This window comes from Protopterus annectens, chromosome 16.part0 (assembly GCF_019279795.1).
Source record: "Protopterus annectens isolate FY-2018-M chromosome 16.part0, PAN1.0, whole genome shotgun sequence".
Lineage (NCBI taxonomy): Eukaryota > Metazoa > Chordata > Ceratodontiformes > Protopteridae > Protopterus > Protopterus annectens.
Window position 1 is genome coordinate 107,483,682 of NC_056750.1, and position 25,485 is coordinate 107,509,166.

Below are 25,485 nucleotides of genomic sequence, written 5' to 3' on the forward strand. Positions count from 1 at the left end.
CAAAAACGTCTTTGGACCTGAAGGCAACCTCTACTTCCCCTTCCTGTGACAGAAGGAGAGACAAGGAAAGAGAAAGTTCAAGGAGAATGAGAAAGAAAAGTTCAGAGAAAGATCTAAACAGAAGGCTAAAGAAAAGAGACCTGAAGACCACTCAGACAAGTCTAAGAAAAGACGCCCAGACCCTACAGCTGTCACAAGTCTAGAACCTAAGTTTTTGAGGCAGTTGGATCCTGTCTCTAGGATCCAGACTCCCTCCCCAAAAATTTAATTTTCCTCAGGACCTGTCATTCCTAGTCTTCATCTGTCCTGCAGAAAATCCCTTTGAGGCCTGCTTTGATAGCATCGCCCTCCAGATTTCATTGATCCATTAGGAGTTTCACTGCGTTAGATGTCAACCGAATAGTGAGGATGCTTTTGAGGACTTAGATTCAGCTGGGAGTCCTCCTGCCTCCATCCCTGAGGAAAGGACCAGTATCATCCCCTTCCACTCTAATTGTGCTACTTCCCATGCCATCTCCATTTTTAGAGCCAGTGCATATTGGATCCAACTTTCCAGTGGAATTAGCTTCAGGGCTGATAGCCTTGGAGACGCTGGCTTTGACATTTTCCCCTCACTCACTTGACACAGATGCACTCAGGTCAGGTAACGTCCCGAAGCCAGTGCATTGCGGTCTGAGCGCCAACACTGGAGTCAACTCAAAGGTTTTTGGAGCCATCCCTACTGCTCGAGGCTGTATCCCTGGACAGATCAGTTCTGATGTCCTGCTTGGAGCCATCACCCTTGGAGGGAGAGAGCTAGTGATTCCGCCCATTTAGGTGTCTCTTCCTCAGTTCCACTGGCTAAGACAGCTTTTGAGGCCATGAAGAGGGCCTTGGCTGGACCAAGATAACTGGTACATGGTCAGAGCTCGGATCCATCCAGACTCCTCCTGAAGATTACTCCTACTTCCTCTCATTCTGGTAGATTGGGTCAGATGGATCCCTTTCGGACCACTCGGCATTCAAGCTCTACATCTGATGTGTCTACCTCAGAAGTCCCAAAGTACATTTCCCATAAAAGGACTTTCAAGAGGAAGCATATTGACTCCGCTCCTGAGTCTGTCACCAAAGACACTGACTGAGATGAGGAAGAAGGCTCCCCAAGATCCCCCCAAGACATCTCCTTTGGAGACATCCTCGAATTAATGAAACGGGGTGGAGCATGGTCCACTGAACCCTTTCTTCTTATGAGTAAATGTTTGTCAAAGCCTTTGGGTTTGGCCGTTCAATGTTCTGGGTGGTCACTCCTCCTGACATCTTAGTCAACCTCATTACCCAAAAACCCTGGAAGGAACCTGATGTGGCTGAGCCCATCCTGAAGAAACCAGTAAAAATTCTAGTTGCCCCCGATAAAAGAAAACATTGAGCCAAGAGTGCTCCTGTAGATGCCGTGGTGGTAGCAGCAGCCACAAAAAAGGAAGGAGTCTGGATGGATCCGAACTCTGACCATGTACCAGTTATCTTGGTCCAGCCAAGACCCTCCTAGGAATTTCTAGGAATTACTATAGACAGCAACCTTAACTTCGACTCCCATATTAATAACACTATAAAAACAGTTAACAGAAAAATGGGCTCCCTATATAGAGTCAAATCCTTCCTCACTCCTATAGCAAGATCTATTATTTCCCACTCACATCTAATCTCAACACTCCTTTATGCCTCACCAATCTATACTAATCTGTCAAAACATAATCTTCTCAAACTAGCTACCACCTATAACATCATTGCCAGATTTGCCACTGGTAATCCCTTCAGAACCCATCACTGTGAGAATCTAAATCAACTAGGATGGCTTGAACTACAAAATCAGCTTCAATATAGCCAACTTACCATTGCACATAAGATCCTCAACCACCCTAACAATACTCCAATACTCTCAAACTTCATAACCCCCTATAAAAATCTTACTAACTTACGATCATCAAATAAATTATTAGTTAGCATAAGTAAGTCAAACAACATGGCAGGTGATTCTCTGTTCTCAAACACTACTGGGAAAAACTGGAACCTTCTACCTACTGAACTGACTTCTCTTCCTTCCCTACCACTCTTCAAACAAAAACTGAAATACTCCTCAGAACAAAATGGTTATGCCCTTGCAGCAACCCTGACTAACGTATCACCTCTTCTATTCCCTCTACTCTCCCTAATTGAGTTTATGTTCTTTATTGCATATGTAAGCAGAACTGTTAATCAGAAACTGCTATGATTGACTTTATGTGAATATCATGTTCTATATTTTGTATATAGTTATTAGCTATTGAGTTCTATATTTTGTAAATAGTTATTAACCATTGTGTTGTAAAATGTATTTCATTATTCTTCTATGTTAACTTTATTGTAACCTAAGCATTATTTTCATCTGTATTTGTCTTGGAGCTTTTCTCCCCGGGCCTCTACTGAAAATGGACATATATCCAGTTAGACTAGCCCGGTCAACAAATGTAAAATAAAAATAAAATAAATAAATAAAAACTGTCTGAGGAAAGCTCCTCTGTTCATCCCCCTAACAGGGAGTCAGGGGAGCTGGACAGACTGGAAAAACAGGCTTACACTTCAGCCACATTTTCTCTTCTTGCGCTGAACTGTATGGCACACTTGACATGTTTCCAGAAGGATTTGATCAAGGATCTTTAAAATTCCCTGGTGGGTAACTTACTGTTGGATATGCGGAAATCTGTGGATACCAAGTTGAACACCCTGCAGTCATCCTCGAATGTTGCCACAAGACTGCTATCTGGTGCGGGGGATGGCACATGTATTAGCATGTGACATCATGCCTGGATGCAGCTCTGCAACTCTGTGGAACGCTTTAAGACATCCTTCATAAGTGCCCAGTGTGTTGGCTCCACTTTATTTGGACCAAAAGTGTAGGAAACGCTTATCAGGAAGGAGCAGTACAGTAAGCCGTTGTCTGCCATTGGAATCCATTTTTCAACTCCTCAGAGATCTTTCACCAAGAAACAAAGAGGAGGCAGAAAAATGTGGTTCAGAAAATCTCAAGGCAAAGGTGGAAGCAGCCATGTGGGATGTCACCCTCAAGGCAGAGGCAGTTCACAAAACCAAGATTTCTATCGACCTTTCACAGAGATACCTTATCAGTATCCCTAAATGGTTGCCCAATTGCTGCACTCTGGATGCAGTCAGGGGATGCTTCTCCTTACACCCTTTACCATAGCAAGATATAACTACCAGTTCCTGGGTTCTAAGGATCATTAGCAGAAGTTGTGCAATACCCTTTTCAGAACCCCTGAAGATAATTCAAAAGATTCCCAATACTCCACCCAATCAGTTGGAATCTGCAGCAACAGAGCTTCTAAAGTTGCTGGACAAAAGAGTCATCCAACCGGTCCCCCTAGACCAGCTAGGATCCAGATACTATTCAAAGTTCTTTTTAGTTAGAAAAAAGACAGTAGACCTCAGACCGATGCTGGAACTCAGCAGTTTGAATCAGTATATAAAACAGACAAAATTCCAGATGGTCACAATACAGTCCATTCTACTTCTTCTAAGGAAAGACATTTGGTTGTGTTCTATCAATCTGCAGGATGCCTACTATCATATAAAGATCCAGTGACAGTCTAAGAGATTCCTCAATTTCTGGCTGAAAACCAATCACTATCAGTTCAGAACGGTGCCATTTGGTCTCACCACAGCCCCCTGGGTGTTTGCAATGATAATGGCAGCTGTGATAGCCTATCTTAGGCTACAGGGGATCCAAGTATTCTTGTCTCTAGACGATTGGCTTCTAACTGCTACCTCCATGGATCTACTTCTGAGACATCAGTCATTCCTGTTATATCTGACAATTTATTTGAGCATTTCAATAAAAGTCAACAACAGCAAGTTATATCCTACTCAGTCCATAGAATTTATAGGTTGTCATATAGACACTGTACATCAGATAGCATGACTTCTCTCAACACGAGTCAAAATCAGTATGATCTGTAGCTTGCCAGATGATAAAATATCCTGGACCCCTAACTGGGCTAATCGTACACCTCCTAGGTCTAATGGCTTCCTCTGTAGCGATGGCTCATTTAGACAGGTATAACATGAAAGTTCTATGTGGACATTAATGGTTATAAAATCTGCATCCCCTACACTATAGAATATGCCTGACTCAGATCCACAAAGGCCACAGTCAGCGGTGGATTTCATCCAATTCAGTAACCCAGGGCAGACACATCGTTCTTCCGACACCCAAAGCCACAGTGACCATGAATGCTTCCCTTCTTGGGTGAGGGAGGCATTTTAAAGTGAAGACTGTCCAGGGAACTTGGTTTTCATTAGAGGCCAAACTTTACATCAATTTCTTGGAGTTAATTGCAGTCCTCTTTACACTACAGGCATTTCAGGACCTTCTACCCAAGGATGTGATCACAATACACTCAGGCAACTTGGTAGTAGTTTGGTACAACAGCAAGCAAGGTGAAACCCGCTTATACCCTTTTTTGCTGAGAAGCCATGAGAGTTTGGCAGTTGGCAATGTCTTAGTAGCAATGCACATACCTGGGATGTCCAATATTCTAACAGACAGACTGAGCAGAACTATACTATTGCCTCACGAGTGGTCTCTCAACAAAACTGTTGCAAAAGATTTTCAGCCGCTGGGGCCAACCTTGCTGTGACTTTTTTGTTTCATAACCAACAAGTGCAGAAGCTACTTTGCCCTTATCCCTCCACAGGGACAATCACTGAGAGATGCTCTACTCCATTCCTGACCCCCAGGTCTCCTTTATGCCATCCTGCCAATTCCCCTTATTACCAAGTTCATTCAGAGAGCTATGGAGTGCAAGATACTCATTGCTCCCATCTGGCCTCGGCAGGTATGGTTTCCCCTTTCTTTAGCCTCATCTAGTTCACCCACCATGGGTTCTGGATCATTTTCTAGATCTCCTCATTCACCCCTCCGGCTACCTGTGTTGGACCTCAGGGCCCTAAAGCTGACGGCATAGTTTCTCCAATACTAAAAATTTCCAGAGATGCCAGTCTTTCTTCCCCACTAGTCCATATCATAATTTTCCTCTCAAAAAAACTCAACCAAAAAGACTTACAAGAACAAATGGGAGTATTTTTCCATTTGGGCCTGTTGAAAGGTACTGGACCCATTTTCATCTCCTCTACCAACAATTTTGGAATTTCATTTGGAACTATTCATGGCTGAGTCAAGTTACTCTACAATTAAAGTTCAATTAACAGCCATTTCAAACTTTCACATAGGGCTCAACAGCACTTCTGTTGTTTCCCTTAAAGTGACCAAAGCCTTTTTAGAGGAACTTTTTTTTGAGACCCCCCAGTTCATGATTCAGTTCCTCCCCAGGTCATTACCAGAAGCATCGGCAGGTATAAGTTTCTTTGACGGACAACTATTTTCCTGGTTGCCATTACATCTGCAGAATATGTGTCAGTGTACAGGCACTCTCTTGCAAATCGCCCTTCCTTACCTTTCATAAAGACAGAGTGGCATTGAGAACAAACCGAACAAACCCTTTGTTTCTTCCTAAAGTAGCTTCAGAATCTAACTTGAACCAACAAATTGATTTACCAGTTTTCTTTCCAAGTTTTCCAATAAAGGTATACATAGATACCCGACATTCTATCTCCATTGTACTAAGAATTTCAGAAAACCAGATCAACTGTATTCTTCTCCAAGAAAAAAGCTGAGACAATTAGTATCTAAAATAACCTTTTCAAAATGCTTAGCAGACTGCATTTCATTTATCTTGTGATTCACGAGGTGTCTTTACAATCAAAGACTAAAGCACTCTCTACCAGAGAAATGGCAACCTCAACGACATTTGCAAAAAGAGTGCATATCAGTGAAATATGCATTGCAGTAACTTGGTCTTCATCTCATACCTTTGTATCTCACTACAAGTTAGATGTGCAATCCAGAATTCACACATGTTTTGGCTCTGCCATACTTGGGAATATCTTTCCTTGAAACTATCTTGGTTCCTTTCGAATAGCTTGGGAATTTGTTGGGAATCTGTCCTACATATTGTATGAGATGAAAAAAGGCAACATCAGTTCAACTACCGCCCCCCCAACCCCCCCCCCCCGCCAAATTGACATCATCTCCTTCTAGGTATTGGCCAGACCTCCTTTAGACCTTGTCTGACTGCTTTGTAACTCTTACACTGTATAGTGTTTAATGTATTTGTCTCCTTGTCCTTTCCTACATAGTGTATCACCATTTTGGTCAGTCAGCAAATTCGATCTGAGGTAATTCAGGCAGGAGAGTGGAATTGTGGGTAGGGGAGGAGTTAGAGCTCTCAGATCCAAAGTTTTGGTATAAGGTGCCGGATCCGACTACCCAGATGTTGAACCTGATGAAAAGAAGAGAACACAGATCTATTGTTATGGTAAGTACATAATAACTTTTGTTTATTTATAAACAGTGTAATTGAGCAGCAGCAGCTATGAATGCAGTGCTAGGTAACTTAACGGATAAGGTGTGGTCATGACTGTGTGACTGAATAGGTTTGGACAGTTGGCTGTATAGCAGAATGCTTACAGTACTGGAACACTAGGAAGGGCATTTGTACTTGGGTACTTGATCAGTGGCCAGGATAGCTCAAACAAAGTAGTACTTGCTGGTAAACAATGACTGGAGTGAGTGCAGTGAATTACGGGTAGTAAGTCAGCCCTACTCTAAACAGGCAAGCAATACTGCAACAAAAATACCACTTAAAATACTATAAATTATCTGGTATAATCGGTGTTATATACTATCATCGGTGATTATTTTATACACTCCTCAGTAAATTAACTAGTTTTTAGCTGTGCACATGGAGGTGATTAGATCTGCATGCATAAATGTTAATATAGCCTATCACTGCATAAATTTGATAAATGATCATCTTTGTTAGAAACATTTTATGAACTGAGCAACACAAGACTGCTACCCAGAACATAACTGACTGCAGAAAATACTGTAATGCATCACATTTGACTGTACTGGTAGTTATCACTAGTATCCAACACTGAACAAACAGAAGCAGTGCAATATTATGCTCACCACAGCATTTGATGTTGGATTGCAAAGTTTAAGGCTTTCTTACAGGCTTGAAACTTTAATTGCTTTATTGAAGACAGTCTGTTCTCTGTGGGGATGTATTTCATTTAACTGAACATTAAAATGCTCAAAATATAAAAACATCAGTCCTAAAAGACTGAAAATTGAATTGAAAAATAAAAAAATGTATTTTATTCAGGGGGAGGGGCCAAGACACCCTGCACATTCCAACCCTCTACGACTTATATATATCAACTCCAAGTTCACAGAACAGTAGGGAAAGGGTAAATTACTACCCCTGCTGTACTGCAGTCTCCCACATACAAATGCTGGCATGCTTCTTTTGTAGGCATTTGTTCAGTGTTCTGAACATTTGAACAACAGAATGTTCAGTCTAATAAATAGCTTTCCTTCATGGTCCTCAGTGATGCAAGCTGCAAAAAAGAATGGCCCACAAAGCTTTTCTCCAAGCCCAGAGAGTAAAATGCAGCAGACATTAACCTTGATGTACAGGGTCAGGTTTTCTGAATGATTTCAGAGGACCGTTTCTTACGAGCCGTGATAAACTCTACCCTTGTTGCAAACACTACTCTCACAAGAAGGGACAGTGTTTTAAAATTGTCGGTTGCTGCATCATATAGAAAAGGAAATGGTACTATTTGTTTTGAGGCAGGAAACAGGTGGAAGAGCAGGAAATAAAATTTGAAGCATCCTTGCGTTTACAGAAATGCAATTAAGATAGACTTAATAAAGATCTTATACCTCAGAATAAGTTGTACACTGAAACAAAGGTTCCATGGTGACCCTGAGTTCCTGAAAAGCAGGTGAAGAGGGGAAAACAGCTGCCTTGTAGCTAATTTTTTCATACCTTTTCCTCCTCACTCCTCTCTTTATTTAGGTTCTTTTCTGTTGTACATTTTAATATTCTTCCAAGATCAGTCTTCAGTATTAATAACTGATAGGATATCTTGCCAAACGTAGCTGTATGTTCAGCCAGCATACAAATGCCTGGGTGCCCTCCCCATGTTGTTCATCTGACATATGACCTAAGCTCAAAGGTGGGAGATAAATTAGAGATATACAAACACAGAGTACCTCAGAACCTCTTTGCTGCAAGCCAGAAAGCAGAACTTTGCTCCATCTTCAGACTGTGAGATGTACAACTACTACTGCTGTCTAGCTATTGGGCAAGTAAGTACTCCATCGCAGACCCTTCTTTTTCTTACTGCTTCTCTCATTTTTTGTACATGTCATCTAAGAGAGGGAAATGCGACTGTGAGAGGCAAATTCGCAAAAAGTTCATGATGAAAACTGTTTGTTTTCCCTTGATGCTATGCTATAAAGAGTGTGTGATTTGTCAGTCTTAGTTATTTACCAGGGTAGTGCACTTATCAGTACTGACCAATTTCACACTCAGCCTAAGTGAAACACAAGACATTTCACATAGGATCATAGGATGTTATTAGGCTATTGGTCCTAGGACCTTTACAAGCCTAGCCATGTTTTACCCGTGTTCCCTCATAGACCGAGAGAAGTAGCCTATGTTAGCACCTAAATTTATGATCATCACCAACTACCCTATCCAAGAGGGACATAGATGAAATCCCCAGGGTGAATTTATGGTTTCCCATCCAATTGTCCAAGTTACAGTTAAATAAGGTCATTGAGGAGCTCTGTTTAACTTGAATTAGGAGTTTGTTCCAGAGGAGTGGCAGCCTCTGAGAGACGTATCTGTCTCTCTCCAGCAAGTCCTGTTTATGTTGCAGGTTTGGTTAAAGTCTCTAGAGCGAGTGAGTCTTGTCTCATTAGATTTGTGGATGTGCAGCGTTTCCATTAAGGCAGGGTTCGAGATTGCTCTGTACGCCTGCCTCTAAGCAGTCTGTATGACAGAGTATAGTGACAGAGCCTTCAGTCTGTCCATGTAGGTCATGTGATAAAGGCCTTGAATTTTCTTAGTGGGAACCTCTGTGGTCTCACCAGCTGCTGCAGGTGTCTGGTTGTGAGGTACATACAGAAGGGAGCATTGTACTCTATTATTGGTCTGATAAGGGAGGAGCATAGAAGAGTTATAACTTCCTTCTTTTTGGATGCTATTCCCTTACTTTTGAGATGGGCAACATAGAAGGCCTTACTCAACACTGTGGCCACATGATCATAGGTTCATAGGTAGGTACTAGGCTATTAGCCCTAGGGCCTATATAAGCCTAGCCAAAAAGGTACCCTGGCTTTCATCACCCAAGAAAATAATTTTCCTGTGCCCCTGTCGAGCAGAGCCACAGAAGTGATCCCTGGGGTGAATTTCCTATCTCCCATCCAATCATCAAGGTTTTCTTGAAGAGTGCTAATGAGGAGCCCTGTTTGACATAGATAGGTAGTCTATTCCAGAGTATGGGAAGTCTCTGGGATATGAATCTATACCTCCAGCATGTTCTGTTTATTGTGGTGACATGGTTTAGGTCCCTAGAGGGTGTAGCTCAGAGGGATTGGGATTTCTTTAATTGGAGCATGTCCAACAGCTCTGGGTTTGACATAGCTTTGTATGTTAGGCAGAGATCGCCTCTGAGTAGACGATATGCGACGGAGTATAGCTGGAGTTTTTTTAGATGGTCTACGTAGGGCATCTTTATGAGGCCAGTAATCCTCTTTGTGAGGTATTTCTGTGGCCTTTCCAGTTGTTGTAGATGTCTTGTGAGGTACATACCCAAAGGGGCGTTTTACTCTATAATGGGTCTAATGAGTGATGAGTAGAGGGGAACAATGACCTCTTTTTTTCTGGATGAGAAACCTTTTGTGATGAGGTGAGCCATGTAGAAGGATTTCCTGACCACTGTGGCGATGTGATTATCAAAGGAGTCTACTGTCCACCTATGTCCCAAGGTCTCTTATCACACTTTCAGCGTTAAGTAGACTACCACTTATGTGGTAGTTCATGGGTACAGAGTTTTTACCAAAGGAGATGACAGTACGCTTTTTTGCATTGAGCTGCAGGCCATGGCTTTCACACCAGGCATATGTCTCAGTGAGGCCCTTTTGTAGTATGTCCACATCATTAGGAGTTTTGCTTATGGCTCCTAGTTTGCAGTCATCTGTTAGCCAAAGACCTTCTGTGTTAGCCTGTACTTCAGAGAAGTAGATACCAAACAGGAGAGGACCCAGGACTGAACCCTGTGGTACTCCACTTGTCACTGGTCTGAATTTGGATTTGGAGTCTGCTACTTTCACAGTGTGAGTTCTGTCCGTGAGCCAGTTGGCAACCTATCTTGTGACTTAGGGATTTATACCTAGTTTAGTGAGCTTATCTATAATTCCAGAGTGGGGGATGGTGTCGAAAGCCTTGGCGGGATCTAGATAAGCTGTGTGAACCACCTTACCCTCATCTATGGCTTTGGTGACTGCTTCAAAGAAGTCATTCAGGTTTAGGAGACATGATCTGCCTTTTACAAACCCGAACTGGGTAGGGTCCAGAGTTTGGAGATTACCAATGTCTTTGTTTGAGTTCCGTGATGATAAGTTCCATGGCCTTGCAGACCAGGCTTGTCAGGCTAATGGGGCGGTAGTTCCCGGGGTCTGTTGTGGCTCCCCCTTTGTGGAGTGGGATAACCATCGCGGTGCGCTATTCAGTGGGCACAAAGCCTGAGTTGAGGCTATGATTGAAGATGGTACTTAGGTAGGGTGCCAGTTCATTCTGTAGTTCATGTAGAACACAGCCTGGGATATAGTCAGGTCCCATGGATGCTGTGTTCTTGGCTTTGGAGAGTGTGTTTTTTTACCTGTGCAGCCGTGATTACAGGAACTTTGCATTCTTCCGGTATAGAGATGGGCCCTCTAGGGGGTGAGAGGGGGGTAAAGTTAGCACTGAACCTATCTGCCAGGATGTTGGCAATATCAGTTGGTTCTGTATATTTAGTGCCATTGTGCTGTAACTCAGAGCAGATCTGAGTGTTGCCATTGAGATTCTTGACATAGCTATAGATTGTTTTGTGGTTGTCTTTAGAGTCAGTGGCAATTTTGTTTTCGTAACTAGCTTTGGAGGATTTTATGAAGGATCTCAGCTTCTTACTGAGGTTGACCAGGGAGTTCCTCCAGTCATGGGATTTTACTCTTTTTTGCAACAGTTTCTTCTGTTGTAGAGTTTGTTTATGGTTTGTTTATGATCGAAGTTAAAGCTGCTATCAACCTGCATTCCCAAGTCTCTCACCACTGGGTTTGAACTTAGGGGGGTATTGTTAATGTTGTAATTTGCTGGGACTTCACCTTTACTGAAGGGAATGCTAATACATTTTTTTGCATTAAGTTTAAGTCCATGACTTTGAAACCAGTCATTTGTCTGTGTAAACCCTTTTTAGTACACTGACATAGTTTTGGGATTCAGTCATTGCATCCAGTTTGCAGCCATCAGTGAAACTGGTAAGCCACAGGCCATCTGTTTTTGCCTGAAGTTCTGAGAAGTAGATTCCAAACAGAAGTAGACTCAGCACAGATTCTTGTGGAACACCACTAGTAACAGGTCTACTGGTAATCTGCTACTTTGACTATATGTGTTCTGTCAGTGAGCCAGTTGGCTACCCATGTAATGACAAATGGGTTTATCTGCAGCTTTTTTTTTTAGTCTTTTGGGTTTCTAATACCATGATGGAAATGGACCCCATTCCTAAGTCAAAGTGCGATTAAATTTCATGAAATTAGTATTGTTTCAATCTTTGATGTTAGCCAAAACTGCTCCTCACAGCACCCACAATGTGCCCAGTAATGACTCCTTCTGCAATTCGTATGGAGTTGCATGTATTGGTAACATATTCAAGTATGATTGTAAATTATTTTTTATAAGACCTGTTGCCCCTACTACTACTGGAACTATCTGGGTGTCCCTCTTCCACATTGCCCTCATTTCTGCCTGCAAATCCTGATATTTTACGACTTTGTGTCTCCCTGTACGCCAGACACTGTAGTCACTGGGTGTAGCAATTTCAATGATCAATGCTACTTTTGTCTTTTTTTCATGGACCACTATGTCTGGTTTTCTTGCATCTGTCTTTTGAACTGTTGGTAATGGGTGATCCCATGTGATGTAGACTTCATCATTTTCTATGAGGCTTTGTGGCTCATGTTTCAAGTGTTTTTCAGCTACTTCACTATTGTAATGTTTGCATAATCCCCAGTGTAACAGTCTTGCCATATTATTATTCCTGTCAGCATACAGTCCTTCTGCCATTAGTACAGTAGAGATTCAATTATCTGAACGTCGATTATCCAAAACGTCAGTTATCAGAACCAACTTTCCAAAGTTTTTGGGTAGGAAAAATCATAGTCTGAATATGTAAACAATATATGCATTTGTTTGAGCATGTTTTTTTGAACTTGTGGCCAGCTCATGTGTGAAAAATATTCTTTAATTTCCATTGCAATTGCTGAATGGTTGAAAAGTTTATTCCTGCATGCAGAAAAAAAAACAAGATTTTAGAAGTTTTTTTTTTATCCGGTTCAATTATATGTTTGATTATCCAAACTCCTTAGGTCCCGATTAGTTTGGATAATCGACTCGCTACTGTATGTCACAACCAGAAACAAGGTGTGCAACTGTTTCCAATTCTGTTTTACAAAACTTGCATTTGTCTGTTTCTCCCAAATGTTAAATGGACTTTATAAACCAGCGTGTATGTAGTCCACTGTCTTGGGCCGCTAATATTAACCTTTCATCTTTTGGTTTGAATTCTCTTCTCCTTAATCATTCCTGCATTCAATCCTGTTCAACACGAGGTTCTTCCAGCAGTTTTCTATACTTGCAACTATATTTATGCATTTTCCACATTTCTTGCCTTCTCATCTGATCCTTCAGCTTATATTCTTTCTTTTGTTTTTTGGCACATTCAGTTGCTACCTGATTTTTATCTACTTCTGGTTTAAGTTCCATTCCTACCGATATGCTTCTGCTAAACTAAGCAGGGAGGTCATCTTAAATTTATTCTTCTCATGTTTCAAAACTTTCCCTATGTTTGAGTCTTGTGAAGTCAACAGATATGTATGCAGTCCCATGATTGCTGCTCTATACATGTAATCAATTTCAAGGAGGCCCATACCTCCTTCAGAACATGGGATATATAATTTTGGTATGCACTGATTTTTATAAATTGAGAACATGAAGCATCCTTCTTTTCGTGTCTAACCTGTCCAACACATTTTGGGGCCAGTCAGTCACTCCAAAATTATAAGTTAGGACAGGAAGAGCAAGGTGGTTTATAGCTTGAATTTTGTTCCTAGATATCAACACTGTTTTTTTTATTAATTTAAGCCTTCTAAAATAATCCTTACTGAGTTATATTCACATTTATTCATGTTTTATTGTTGATCCTTTATCTGTTCCCAAATATTTATACACTCCCTCTTGCTCAAGTTCTTCTATATCACATTCCTGTCCCAAACCGTTGTTTTCTTGGTGCTGCAGTTTTCCTGCTTTAAAGGTTGTTTTGCACATTTATCAAGACCATATGACATTCTTATCTGAAAATGGTTTGACTACTTGCAGTTCTGCTTTCAGCTCCTCATCTGATGAGCAATACAGTTTTAAATCATCGACTAAGAGAAGATGGGAAGTCTTTACACTTTGTTGCTTTCTGGGAGCAAATTATAGCCATGACCTAATCTGTTGAGCAGACAGATTAATGTGTTAAGGGAAAGACAGAATAGCAGCAGTGACAGGGAATCATCCTGGAATATCCCCCTTTGAATTTGTATCCCCGGAATAATAATTTGTCCTTTGTCATGGCTTAAGTGCAAAGTGGTTTGCCACTGTTTCATGTTTATCCCCAGCTGGGTGAGTTTATCGATGATGCCTGAGTGGGGGATAGTGTTAAAGGCCTTGGCCAAGTCAAGATAGGCAGTATGTACTGCTGTCCTACATATTTTACTGTTGTAGTCCTGACTTATGGGATTTCCTGCTTCAGAAGAGCTTGGTCGGCCCAACTACCAGAGTAAAAACTCTCTCCTCCTTAGGTCAGTGGACACACTATCCTGACTTTGGTACATTTGGGTGTAAAGAGAGCTAGCCAACACCATGATATCAGTCTTTCTTGCCGAAGCAGTAGTGAGTGCATAGGTCGGTATGCACTGGAGTGAGAAATCTTCTAAAAGCTAAGTACCCAGTAGGAGAACCCTTTTTTCTTTCTTGTCAGTTAGTTAGTTAACAACTGATCTGATCTTGCCAGTCTTCATTCATTTTTGACCAATGGGACTCAGTTCCCATCCTCAGAACTTGCTCAGCCGTTATGCAGCTCACACCAGCCAAAAAACTATTGAGCTAAGACTCTACCCACAATGCCCCCCTCTCCATAACCCCAGATGTCGTTTGCCACTGTTAGTAAGACGTGTCAGCCAATACTCTCCAGCTTAGTCAAAAAATGTATTGATTTTAAAATCCTTTCTGTCTTTCTCTATACTGTTAATTGTATTTTTTCTTCTTGTGTATACCCTTTGAGTGACTGTGCTTCTCTACCCTTAATATCTCATGGCATCTTCGTTACCATAATTGGTAGTCTTCCATTCTCCCTCTCTTACCTTGTAAGGTACCTCTGAACTACCATTGTTGGCATTTCCTTTTCTGTCTTACCAGTCTTGGTAATTCTGTCTACCCTCTTTAGTAGAATTCTCATCTGTCCTGACTGCAGTCATGGGTGTGTGCGTGTGTGTGTGCGTGTGTGTGTGTGTGTGTGTGTGTGTGTGTGTGTGTGTGTGTGTGTGTGTGTGTGTGTGTGTGTGTGTGTGTGTGTGTGTGTGATCCCTCGACCATTGGCTAATTCTCATCTTTGAGTCAAAATGGTGGAAAAGCAGAAAGGCACTTTGAGCTTTAAACAGCGCTAAGACTGTGGGTGAAAGATGTCTAATTCAGATGGGCATTTTTCATGCTTATATTGTCTGGGTGTGTCCCATTTAAATCTAGACTGTTTGATTTCCCAGGCCTTCAGTAATTGGGCATTGGTAGAAAGGCGTAACAAATTGATATTAAAAGGAATCCTAAAGTCTGCTTTTGAAGAATCGCTGTCCAAGTCAGATCCTTCCTCCTCCTCTAAGTCTGATCACACCAAAAACAGGAGTCACTCGTTGCCAGTTTCCACTATGGTACTAGTGACTAAGAAACACAAGTCTTCGGTTCCATAAGTCTCCTCAGAATCAAAAACTAAAGTTCCAAAACTAATGGAATGAGAATCTTCGGTACAGGCTACTGTTCCCATGGCACATAGAGCTTTGACACCAGCTTCTTTAGTTTCCCGGTCAGTGCTGACTTCACCATCTGCACCGCAACAAACTCTACCCACCCATTCGGTGCCAAAGTCTGAACTAATACATGTTCACAGGACAAGGTATTCCCCACTTCCATAGATCCCTTTGTGGGTTAACTACCCATTCTTTTTTTGGAAAAGCCAGAATCTCCCTTGGGGTTGTCTGTTCGGTCTTCCAAAAGTCTTTCCAAGGTAGACATTGTGAGGTTGGTGGATCAGATTTTGATGGACAAGGGTCTTCCTGCCCCTTCTCAGACATCTCTCCCTTCTGGAGTTGGGGTATTTTCTCCCAGGACTCCTCCTGAATTTCCTCCTCTGACCTCCTCAGGAGGCTTAGAGCCCACCATTTTGATTTCCCCATTTCCAGCTGCCCTGGTGCTGATAAGCACTCCCTCTTTGGTTCCAGGGACTGCTCTGACATCTTTGGTTCCCTCGGAACCAGTAGATTCCCGGGGCCTTAGCTCGGCTGTCAGTTCCTAGGGTTTTGGATTGGCTCCTGTTTTTTATTCAGAGCCATCCTTAACTCTGGGAGCCCTGACAGTTGCGGGTTCTACCCTGGCTCCTGATTCGGATGGTGGTCTCTCGGAGTGGTGTGTGACCCTGGTTCTGAGGTTGTCTTTCTCGGTTTCGGGCTCTCATTTTTCTTCAGCGGGCCTGCCTTCCACATCATGGAGAGGGCATTAGCCTCTGTGGGCTGTCAGCTGGCATCTTCTGTATTGGAGTGTCTTATGTCAGTGCCTTCTGGTCCATAGCTGCCACCATCGTATATGTTGGGGCAGCAAGCACCAAAGCTGCAAGTTACCCCTGCACAGGGCCTCTGTTCTTTGGAGTCTTCCCCAGAGATTCTCACTGAGGAACCACCCCAAAAGAAGACATGCAAGAGGAGGCTCTTAGATTCCCTGGAAGAATCTGTCACTGAAGACATGGACTTCAATGATGGGGAGGGCCCCCGCCTCCCAGACACCCCCAGAAGATGTTTCCTTTAGAGACATCCTGGAGATCCTTAAACAGAGGGTGACTGGAAGCCCAAAGACCCAACCTCTGAGAAATCCATCTACTTGCATGCCTTTGGTGCTCTCTCATCTACCTCTTAGGTGACCCCACCCACTGACGATCTCATTAAATTGATCGCACAGCGGGCATGGTTCATAGGTTGGTACTAGGCTATCGGCCCTAGGGCCTATACAAGCCTAGCCATAACAATTCCCTGGCTACTTCTTCCCACATTATTTACTTCCCTGGACCCCTATCTAGCAGGGTGACTGACGTGATCCCTGGGGTGAATTTCCTTTCTCCCATCCAGTCATCAAAGTTCCTTTTGAAGAGGGCCAAAGAGGGGCTCTGCTTGACATGTATGGGTAGTCTATTCCAGAGTCTGGGGAGTCTCTGGGTCAGGAGCTTATCCCTCCAGCATGTTTTGTTTATTGTAATGACAAGATTTAGATCCCTGGAGCGTGTGGCTCTGAGGAATTGGGATTTCTTTAAGTGTAGCATGTCCAACAGCTCTGGGTTTGACATGGCCTTGTATGTTAAGCAGAGATGGCCTCGGAGTAGACGATATGCGACAGAGTATAGCTGGAGCTTTTTAAGGCGGTCAGCATAGGGCATCTGCTTTAGGCCTGTGATTCTTTTAGTGAGGTATTTCTGCAGCCTTTCCAGTTGTTGCAGATGTCTTGAGAGGTACATACCAAATGGGGCGTTGTATTCTATAATGGGTCTAATGAGGGATGGTACATTGGGGATTCTTCTTTGTGGACAGTGGACTTTCATTGGTGAGTTCCTTCCTGGTGGCCTCTGATTCCATAGAGCCAGTTCCCTGGAGACCAGACAAAATGTTATCAGCTCCCAAAGATCGCCAATATTGGGCCAAGGGTTTAGCAGTAGTTGCCATGGTGGTGGTGGTGGCCACCAAGAAGGAACTCGCCAATGAAAGTCCACTGTCCACCCACATAACCAAAGAGTCTAGAACGATGGACAGATTGGAAAGCGAGTCTATGCTTTATCGACCTTTGGCCTAAGGTCCTTGAATTTCATGGCACTCTTTACTAGACTCCAGAGGGATCTGATTAATTAAGGAGTTATCGGATGCTCTCGCTGGAGCAGTGTCTGATGAGATGCAGGATAAAGTTGCCTCTCAGCTGACCACCCTGGAGTCTCTATCAAACTCATCCATGTGGCTCATTGCACATGCAGCTGAGGGGATGACCAGAGCACTAGGTTCAGGTGTTGCCATAAGGAGTCACACCTGGGAGGGTGGCCTAATGGTTAAGGTGTCTGCCTTACACACATGAGGTGCAGGGTTTGAGTCTCACAAGGGATAATTGGCTAGGCTTAAAATGACTTGCAAGGGTAGTTAGCCTAGTACTAACCTATGAACCTATAAACCTATGGATGCGTTTGTGTAAGTTCAGGGAGCCTTTCAAGTCTTCCTTTGTCAATGCTCCCTTTGACGGATCATCCTTGTTTAGCCCGAATGTCAAAGACACACTAGCCAGGTGCGAAAAAGATGGAAAAACCCTTTATGCAGTGGGCATTCGTTTTCTACTCCTCAGTGATCCTACTGCAGTAATCAGAGGAGTGGAAAGATGTGTTTCAAGAAATCCCAAGGGCCTTTCCTGGACAGACATGGTGGTAGCTCCCCTCAGGGCAGGGGGGGGGCTCTAATGGAAGATGCCAATCCCATGGCAGAGATGGCCCCTAAAATCAGGGCTCCAGAGATTCCTTCTCTGGGCAAACTTACCAGCGCTTCTGAAAGGAGGCCTGATTGCTTACCTCAGGAAGCAGTCAGGGGAAGACTTTCACTGCACTCAACAGCCTGGCAACAAATAACTTCCAATACTTAGATGTAGAAGGTCATTACCAGAGGTTACCCTATCCCCTTTATTCTTTTCCCAAGATCACAAAGAAGAATCCCCAATGTACCACCCAATCAGAGGGACCAAGCAGCCTTGGACATTCAAAAGCTGCTAGAAAAAAGAGCTATCCAGTAAGTCCCACCAGACTAGATAGGATCTGGATTTTACTCAAGGTTCTTTTTATTGCCAAAAAAGACAGGGGACTGGAGACCAATATTAGACCTCAGCCTTCTGAACAAGTTTGTCCAGCAAACAAAATTCTGGATGGTCGCAGTTCAGTCTACGCTTCCCTTTCTAAAGGAAAATGATTGGATGTGCTCTAAAGCTCCCCAAGACACGTATTACCACATACAAATGGACAAACTCTCCAGAAGGTTTTTCTGTTTTTGGGTAAGAGCAGTCAATTCCAGTTCAGAGTGCTGCCCTTTGGTCTCACCACAGCCACCAGGGTGTTCACCAAATGCATAGCAGCAGTCATAGCTCACTTGAGACTACACGGATTCCAGCTGTTTTCTTACTTAGAAAACTGGCTCCTCATCACCCCTACCAGGCATCTACTGTTTCAAGCCACAAACTTCATTCTACACCTTTTCAATTGTTTGGGCATCACAGTCAACAGAGAAAAATCCCAGCTGACTCCAACACGAGACCTAGAGTTCATAGGAGCTTGCCTCAATACAATCTCTTGTGTAGCTTTCCTCCATCTTCACAGACTACAAAAGATAAGGTCCCAAGTACAGTTTATCATGTCCAAAGACAAAGTCCCTGCCCTTCTTGTCCTCCAGGCTTTAGGATCCATGGCAGTGACCATTACCTTAGTACCTCTGGCAAGATTTCTCATTTTGTTACTTCAATGGTTCTTGGCTTCACAGTGGTCCATCCTAACACATCCGATGACTTATCCCATTCTAATAACAATTCGCTGCAAAAAGGATCTGTCTTGGTGGATGCAGTCAGAGGAAATTCTTCTGGGCCATCAATTTATCCTATCTCAGCCCAAGGCCATAGTGACCATGGATGCCTCCCATATCTGGTGTGGGGGGGGGTCATTATCTGGGAAGAACAGTGCAAGACATTTGTTCTCCGTAAGAGGCCACTTTGCACATCAGTGTCCTGGAATTTAGGGCAGTGCTGTTATCATTGCAGCCTGTAATCTGCAATTCAATAAGACAACTGTATAACCTGTAGCATCTCCTAACTTCCTTTCTCTGTTAGTAACTTCTGCTTAAACTAACTTCCTAAACCCCCAGCTCTACTGCTATAGCCCTACTATAGCCCCCTCCTTTCTCTTCCTCTCCCATTCTCCACACTATTTATCTTCCCCCCCCCCACATCCTATCAATGTCTGTACATTGTCCTTCTTTTGAACAATTATCTTTTTGTTTTCACTCTCATATGTCTTATATTTTGACCACTGCTATCAGTGCAACCGTTAACGTTCATAATTTCTTTTGTTTTTCTCTTTATAATTAATTTTGTATTTGCATTGTTGTTTTTAATAGTTTTTGTCCTGTATGTTTACCTTTACTTATGTTTGCTGGGGCTCTTTCCCCTTGGGTCTCCACTGAAAATGGGTTGCTTACTGTTAGTGCAATGCAAATAGGTAAATAACCTTTTCTTTTTACAATTATTTTGTATTGTGATTGTTATTTATTTGCATATTGTCACTTTATCTTTACTTATGTTTGTTGGTGCTTTTCCCCTCGAGTCTCCACTGAAGATGGGTTTGTTTTCCAGCTCATTTGGACTAACCCGGTTAACAAATGTGAAATAAATAAACATGTCAGTGGTTTGTTGCATCAACAAACAGGGTGGAACCAGATATTAGCCCCTGTGCCAGGAAACTCTCATAGTATGGCAAAGGGTGATATCCTCCAACCAGTTTCTAGTTTCAATGCATATCCTGGGGGGCTCCAACATGATAGCAGACAAATTGAGCAGATGCATTCTCCTGCCTCACGAGTGGTCTCCCAATCCCAAAGTGATGATGGAAATTTTTCGTTGATGGGACCGGCATTGCTGCAACCTCTTTGCTTCCCCAATGAACAACAAATGCAGCAGCTATATTGCCTTAATTCCACCTTATGGGGAGTCCCCCAAGAGATGCTCTCCTTCTCGATTGGCCCTCGGGTCTTCTCTACACCTTTCCCCCTTTTCCGTCATTCCCCTTTTCTTGAAGAAAGTCCAAAGGTCAAGAAGCAAAGTGATCCTCATTGCACCGTTTTGGCCCCTACAAGTGTAGTTCCCCTTTCTTTGGCCTCACCTGATTCACTGTCTGTGGATTCTGGACCCAGTTCCAGACCTGCTGTCTCACCCACAGGGACTGGTGCACCCCAATCTTCACAGTCTCAAGCTGACAGCTTGATTGCTCCAATTCCATTAGTAGTTGCCAGGCAGAATAACATAACTTCCCCAGTACAAAAAATTCTTCTGGCTTCTCATAAACCATCCACCAGGAAACTCATCTTAGCAAATGGAAGAGATTTTCAATTTGGGCCTGTAAAAATAATCTAGACCCCTTTTCGGCACCTGTTGAGAACGTTTTGGAATTTTTAGCTTCGCTTTTTGATCAAGGAGCTTCTACTTCCACCATTAAAGTTCAGTTAGTGGCCATTTCTAATTTTCACAATGGCTACAATGACCATTCCTTAATTTCCCTTTGCTTATGCAAAGTTTTTCTAAAGGTGCCTTGCATCTAAAGCCCCCATTCAAGCACCCTCTAGCTCCATGAGATCTGACCCTGGTTTTGCAATCTTTGGTACTTCCTCCCTTTGAACCAGCAGTGGCTTGCCATCTCAATTTCTGTCATGGAAAACTCTTTTTCTAGTAGCCATTACTTCTGCCAGGACAGTTTCTGAGATTCAAGCATTATGTGCGAAACCCCCATATTTGATTTTTCATAAGGATAGGGTTTCTTTAAGAACTAACCCTTCCTTTCTTCCTAAGGTGTCTCAGAATCTAATATTATTCAAACTATTGATTTCCCTGTTTTCTTCCCCAATGTTTCCAATAAAGGTGAATATTGCTTGCATTTACTGGATGTTCACAGACAATTACATTTCTACCTCAAAGTCAACAGGACTAAAGAGTCTAGTAAATCGGACCAATTATTTGTTTTCTTTTCAGGTCCAACTCTGAGAAAACCTATCTCAAAAGTTACCTTAAAACAGAACTGCTGACTGTTGAAAATCACAAAAGTCCACGAAAGGAACTTCTTCCACCAAGGAATTTATTGAACTTCACAAAACAAAGTTAGCGCTTTCAACTTATTTCAGTGAATAAATCTTCTTCAGACAACCATATTACATCACTCCTTAACTTAAATACATTCTGCAATCAGTCACATGTTGAAACCAATTAAAGCAAAAGCAACAAGTATTACAAAAAATAGTGAATATATAAACATCATGAAAATCATATTACAGATCGTGTACTATATCATAATAACTTACTGTGTTGACTAAAAGAAGGTGAATAAATATAAATTATTGTGCTGTTAAAAATACTAGTATTTTTAACAGCACATTAATTTATATTTATTCACCTTCTTTTAGTTTTGTGAAGTTCATTAAATTCCTTGGTGGAAGAAGTTCCTTTCGTGGACTTTTGTGATTTTCAACAGCCAGCAGTTCTGTTTTCTGATTTTTGGTTCGTTTTAATTTTTCAACAGTTGGTCAAAAGTTACCTTGTCGAGATGGCTAAGAGATTGTGTTACCTTCATTTATAATCGTAACAACCACAAGTTATCTGTGCCTGTAAGAGCACATTCTACCAGATCTTTTGCCATGTCAGCTGTTTTTCTTTCAAAAGCTTCCATGGATGAGATATGCACAGCCACAACATGGAATACACCTCATACCTTTATCACTCATTACAAATTGGATATCGTCTCCTGGGGAAGAGCATCCTTTGGCAATATGGTTCATAAGAATATCCTTCCATAAGGCCACGCAGGACTTAAAGTAGCTGAGGACTCTGTCCCATTGATCAAGAATGAATGAAGATTGACAACATCAGATAAAGAAGTTATGTACTCACCATAGTGTTCCATCTGTGTTGCTCATCTTCAATCATTCATTCGTGACATCCCACCCTCCTTCCCCCTCCTGCAGATTTCCTGGAGGATCGGACACTTGTCCTGGGAACCTTTAGGTTTGACCTTGGACATGGCTTCTACGTTTATATATATGTTCTTCTGTTTTACTATTTGGCTGCAAACTCAATCTTAGGTAATGGAGAGAGGGGCATTGTGGGTAGAGTTTTAGCTCAAGAGTTTTTTGGCTGGTGCAAGTTGTATAACAGTTGAGCTGGTTCCTAGGATCAGAACCAAGTCCCACCCATTGGTCAAGAATGAATGAAGATCGACAACACAGATGGAATGTTATGGTGAGTACATAACTTCTTTTCTCTGCTGTGGTAAACAAATCCCACACAGAGACTTTCATACATTGTGTTGCTTGTTTAGGCCCAAATTGCTGTTTGTGTGCCCGTTTCAAATCCAGAATTATAAGGAGTAGGGACAAAATCTTGTCCAAGTATGTTAGCCAGCAATCCGAGTCCCATCATGCAATGGCATCTGTCAGTCGTCTCAAGGTTGAGCTCCTTAAGCAAAAGGCCTCAGACCACAACAGTTCTTCATCTGCCAATCTCCCAAGACTTATCATCACAGAGGAAGGTGAAGTGCTTTTGCCGGCCCCTTCTGCAAGCAAGGTGGTGGCACAAACTTCTTTTGAGACACATTCAGAGTCTGACATGCTGTCGGATCTCTCAAGTACAGCGCAGGCCTTGGCTTATGGTTCTTTGGTCAGGTCCAGAGTCAGTCTGTAGATCTCGGCTACCAGCAATCAATCCTCAACTGACAACGCTCCCCAGGGGTGTCCACTGACAACCATTTCTTCCTTTCGAGAGTCTGGTGTCAGAGTAGCAGATGCACACAGGCCCAAGACAAAAGCTGTACACGCAAGAAGAGCTCAACGTCAGGGCCTGTGTCTAGGCCTACCGGCTCCCATCCTGCTGGTTACCAACAGGAGTTAGTTTGGCTGAGGACCTTATCTCTGTAGTTAGGGGCAGGCAGTTCTCCCCTGAATCCTGTCCAGGAAAAAAGAATAGAGATCCTACACCTGAAGCCCTTTCAGAACCCCCTGATTCAGGTGAGAGCTCTGATCAGGATGACTTTGTCTTGGAAGATGAAACCTTCCTTGCCTCCTTTGAGGATTCTGACTCAGAAGAGGTTTTACTTTCTGCTTCACCCCATGAGGACATTACTTTTGGGGGGAAAAACTGTATGCCATTAGAGGATATTTCAAATGTCAGGCACAGGAATACCCCTATCAACAAAGAGGGTCAGAGAGTTCCTTGACCTCCCACAGCACAAACCCATGGCTATTCCTTCAGTTTTAGAAGTGGTAGAAGATGTTTTTACAGAATCATCTCCCAACCGAGACTCGCTTCCCCCAACTCCTTGAAAACCACACAGGTTTTATATGGTTCTGAACTCACACAAATTCCTTTTTAAGAACCCCTCTGCTGATACAGAGATTATCACTCCAGGGACCAAAGCAGTTAAGTCTAGTACCTCAAAAAATCCACTACCTAAGATTTAGGATCTTTGCCTGGATGTGTTTACATAGATATTTTATACCCCAAGTAGACTCCAAAGAATATTTCCTCAGGTAGACTGCAAATGTTGGAGGTGTGACAGAGAAGAAAGAGACAGTTGGGAACATGTTTTTTGGGGGTGTAATGAGTTGGCAGATTTTAAAGATTCCTTATGTACTGCTCTGTTGGGGATGCTGGGTACGAAGATTGGATTGACTGGAGAGATTATTTTTTTTAAGCTATGATACAGAATCGGAATTGCCTAGACATAATAAAGCCTTGCTGAGTCTAATTATATTTGCTGCCAAAAAAAGCAATTACTTGAAAGTGGAAATCACAGTCTAAACCAACTTTACTAGAAGTAGTGACTATAGGATACCTCTCAACTGTCCAGATTTTTGGCTCATATTTTTGGTCTGATCCTTATAAAATTTGTTTTCTGGCCAATCACTGGGATGCTGTGAGGACTGTTGTCACTAAATAATGACATACATTTGAGTTTCAGACTTAGAAAATGTATGATCTGGAGTAGGGACTTCATTTGTCAGCAACCTGTGGGTCTTGGATCCGATATCGGATCCGAGCCGGCAACTTGTAGCATAGCTGTGGATCCGAGCTCCTAGCTCCTCCCCTCACCCATAATCCCCTGCCAACCTCCTGTGACCTCAGATCTAGTTTGCCGCGCTTGAGTGTGTAGCTAGATTTTAGAGCTCCTAGCGTTTATCAACAGATAAGTGAATTTTTTAATCTTTTCTTGTCAGACTTTGTAGTTGTAATTTGTGTGAGTGGTTAGGTTCCTATTTAGTTTAATTTTGTTTAGTTTTCACCCTCCCCTCACTGGTCGTTAGAATGTGTCTGTGTGTGTTTGTGTTTGGGGCCTGTGTGCTTGTGTAGTGTACTTTAGTTTGGGGTATGGCAGAGGCCCCAAAACCTATTTTTTCTAAATGCACCGAGTGTGGCCATAAGCTTTCTCCGGCTGATGGCCACACTCGGTGAGTTCGGTGCCTTGGGGTTGAACACCTCTCGTCAGGATGTGCAATCTGTGCAGCATTCAACCCCAGGGCACTGAAAGAGCGGAGGTCGAAGCTTGTCCTGGCAGGTCTTTTGCCTCCGGATTCGGCTTCGGCCTCCACTCCTCCCATGGCACCTCCTCAGCCTGTGGTGGTAGCCACTCCTGCCCCCCTTCCCCCGGCCGGGATTCAAACTCCCACTAAAGCGCCGGAGGACAGGGAGGCCAGGAGGGAGAAGCACCACAAGCGGCGGGCCGAGGCCTCCGCTTCGGCCCCCCCCCCCCCGGCTAAGCGGGCTTCTCCCTCCACGGCTTCCAGGTCTCCTCCTCCTCGGCTCCGATCTCCTTGTTTCTCCCCGGGACCCGAGGAGGAGGAGACCCGATCTCCGTCGAGGTCATCGAGGCGGCACTCCAGGCCTGCCTCGGTGGCCTCTTCGAGATCCACATACAGCCTGTCAGATGCAGACTTGGACCGGATGATGCGAAGGTTCATCCAGGCCCAGCTGCAGATGGAAGTGCTCTTGCCCCCCCACTTCGGGGGGGAGCTTGACCCCTTTCTTTGCTCCAATTGCTCCATCTCTGACCCGCTTTCCGGGTTCAGAGCATTCGGAGCTGGGCAGCGTCGGAGCCGGGGCGGGTAGGCACCGACAGTACTGGGTACTTCGGATCCAACCCTGCCCTCGAGTTTGT

At 43.2% G+C, this 25,485-nt stretch overlaps 1 protein-coding gene across 2 annotated transcripts in view; it reads left to right on the top strand.

The window, feature by feature from the left end:
* The window catches only part of LOC122790862 (protein mono-ADP-ribosyltransferase PARP14-like), a 1,931,416-nt gene that overhangs the window by 1,461,404 nt on the left and 444,527 nt on the right, over window positions 1-25,485 (top strand). The window lies entirely within an intron of this gene.